The 3,471-nt window shown below is 36.7% G+C and overlaps 1 long non-coding RNA gene across 1 annotated transcript; it reads left to right on the top strand.

Annotated features, from left to right (window-relative positions):
* The first annotated feature begins 1,483 nt into the window (after nt 1–1,483).
* LOC141436985 (uncharacterized) lies at nt 1,484–2,970 on the top strand. Its single transcript, XR_012452353.1, has 3 exons — nt 1,484–1,803; nt 2,170–2,226; nt 2,865–2,970. It is a non-coding gene; the product is annotated as an uncharacterized lncRNA (long non-coding RNA).
* Nucleotides 2,971–3,471: the final 501 nt, after the last annotated feature.

Below are 3,471 nucleotides of genomic sequence, written 5' to 3'. Positions count from 1 at the left end.
ATTTATACTCTTCATTTAAATAGTGTTGAATCACGACACAAGTATCACAAACCTTTTATATTTTTACATGACTTGAATATTGTTAAAGATTAACTGAAGTCCTACCTACATTTCACTCTAATAATGTCTCGGTCTTGGTACTGTACACAAGTGGCGTTAAGGATAATAAATGCATATATTGCTTCACTTTAAGAGTGTTGAGACTCTGTTAATATTCCTTAATTGTACATATCGACAATCCACTTTAATACGTAGTATAGAAGTCCTGTTACTCCACGTACATCGTGTCGAGGACGCTTGACATATAATATAATTATGTACGTACATACAATTCATTTTAATAGTGTACCTGTCAGCAGTGTCGATATCTTGTTACCCCGCTTTAATAGTGGTAGCCTTTTTGTTACTCCGCGTAAATCGCGTCGAAAACTCATAAATACATGACATGTACAATAATACTCCACTTTTATAGTGCGAGTCCTTGTTGCTCCGCGTAAATCGCGTCTGAGGAACCATATAGAGGTACATAACATATTGGTATAACAATACTCCACTTTTATAGTGTGTGTCTTTGTTGCTCCGCGTAAATCGCGTCTGAGGAACCATATAGAGGTACATAACATATTGGTACAACAATACTCCACTTTTATAGTGTGTGTCTTTGTTGCTCCGCGTAAATCGCGTAGAGGAACCATATATACATAGCATATAGATACAACAATACTCCATTTTTATAGTGCGAGTCCTTGTTGCTCCGCGTAAATCGCATATATAACATGTGCAACAATACTCCAATACTGCACGCAAGTAAAGAGCGTAGATGATGTAAGTATGCTTAAACCTACTAATCAGGTCAATCTTCGTCTTAATAATTATTATTGCATTATACAAGCCACCTACTGTAAAAAGATCTCGAGGTGCTCTAAACTCTGGGAGGGCGCCGCCGCGCATACCAGCAACGACTGAGTGTCGGGCGCCCCTGCCGTCGACCGCCGTGGGACTACCGCGCCGAGCCGCCGCCGCCCGCCGGACCAGCACCAAAAACGGAGGAGTCGCTGAGGAACGAGTCGCCACTGGACGAGAAGTCGCCGCAGGTAGCTGTAACCGGCCTCACTTTTACTTACTTTTACTTTTACGATGAGTGATGCAGATTCACAAACGATTAAGTTATCTTGGTTTTGGATCACAAAACAGAACTTTTAATACTCAACCCAAAGCTGAAATAATTGATATCTAAATAATATAATTCTAAATTAATTAATAATTAATAACAATAATTAATTGATATTCTATAATTAAAAACTGAATTTATCTTACCCTATAATTGGTACCAACTCTAGTTTCTGTCCTACCTAAATAGAATTGAATCCAGAAGGATACAAGGTGTATCAACCTAACACTCAATCATACACCTACTAGCCCGGGTCGGCAGCAAATACCCGGTCAGCAAGCAATCTTAACCGTCACCGGTCAGAGCGTTCTCGCTGACCTGCTGGTGTGTGACGAGGAACCCGGATATTGATGATACATACCGGAGCATTAGTGAGTCTGTGGTCGCCCATGTGACGAAAAATTCGTCTTATCAATTCTCACAATGCTTAAGTCAAACACTGATTTACACTAAATTGACAAGAACTTAGAAATCTGTAGAGGATAATAAATATTTTATCATGGGTGACTATTGTACAACGCTTAAGCTATTACAGCACAGCTATTTTATAGCAAAACTAATCTTTAAATGTATGTAAACATATTTATAAAAATAAAAATGCAGAAACAGAGTACGACTTATGTGAAAGAAAGGTTTGTACTCACAAACATACTTAAACCAGCGCTTGAGCACTTAATTTAGGTATGTCTGATTTACTAGATATCTGAGAACTATTCATTTATTCATTGTAGACTATTTTGCCAACTTAATTACTACCAGCAATGAATGAAAGAAATTACCAGTATTAGCACAAAGTAAGACCTTACCGGTTACTGCTTTTTCGCAACGTACCTAACGTTTGGCAACCTGGTTCAGCTCGCAACTTTTCATTTTGCAAACTCTGTGTGTGTATATGCAATACCACAAACATGGTTTTTATGTTATTTTATTTTTCTTTCAAACTAATAAAAAACTCATTAACAATCGAGACGCATTCATGCTTAGAAGTTGTTTTGCAGAATTCTTAGCGTTTCAAAGTTCCGCATGCTCCGCTGTCAGCTACGACTGGATGTACAGTAAGTTATAGTTTTTAGCACTGATGCTGTACTGAAAATAACAACTAACAAATGAATATTGATCATTATTTAAATTGATATTTTGTATGGCGGCGAGATAACATAACCTCATGCTGCCCAATTCGTAAACCGAATTACTTACCACATACGCTTTCATGAAGCACCCAACACCCTTGGGTGTGGTGTGGTAATGCATGTGGGAACCAAAAAGCACCAACGGTAACCATACAGGGACTCATTTGTTTTTCTTGTCATATAAACACACTCGAGTCAACTAAGTACTGTGTTTTATGGCCTAAAAATTTCGAGAGACTTAAAAGATGATGATGTTCTGTTAGTTAACAATTGATAACACCACTACTACATATATTACATTTACACCGAATTAATAACATAAATTATTAAAATTTAACGGATTATAGTGGTGTGAACATTAGAAACATTTTGGTTTGCGTCTTATAAGATATCTTGTGTGATATACAGTGACTGGTTCATATATACGCGAAACCTTAGTTATAACGCGAATGATAGAAAAATCATTTTAGACATCACGGAAACCTCTTAATGGTAAAATACCGCTTTTACCGGTCATCCATAATTTGTTTTTTAGACCTGTTAAATCTTTTTTCTCCTTACAGAAAATGCCACCTACCTACTTCCTGCGAGTCAGTCCTGGTGGCAATGGCAACCAAAGTATTAGGACATTGATAATCTAGATACCACAAGCGTCCTTAGATGTAGTAATGGCCCTTTTGCAATTACAACTTTAAATGAACCCAGCCTTGTGGCACTTCTGTAAAAATTTAATTTAAATAGCTAACAAGTTACTTGTTTAACTTTAAAAATTGAATAAAGCGATAGCTTCGACAGTTTAAACACTCTTAGGTCTGCCTTGTAGATCTATAGATGTATCTACGAATATCACTCGATTTATGAAGAGTTTGGAGGTTTTTTCCTCCAAACCAGATGTAATACATCTATCGAACCAATATCAATATAACATCCGTACAAAAATGTGACCTTATCAAATTTGTTTTATAAAACCTTAGCTATTGCCGTGCTCTGCCGAAAGAATACAGGCAAATCGTTCAATCAAAATAGAAAATATATCAATACATAAAAACGATATTGTGATTAAAATAAGATATTTTATTAAAACCTTTAGGTCTGGGGCTCATTAACTGTTAATGAGATTACCTAACATCCATAAAATCCCCAGTAGTCGTGCTGCACGTTACTGGATGT

Source organism: Choristoneura fumiferana, chromosome 17 (assembly GCF_025370935.1).
Source record: "Choristoneura fumiferana chromosome 17, NRCan_CFum_1, whole genome shotgun sequence".
In the NCBI taxonomy this organism is placed as follows: Eukaryota; Metazoa; Arthropoda; class Insecta; order Lepidoptera; family Tortricidae; genus Choristoneura; species Choristoneura fumiferana.
Note: the sequence above shows the minus strand (reverse complement) of the source record. Positions and strands in the feature narration are given on the sequence as shown.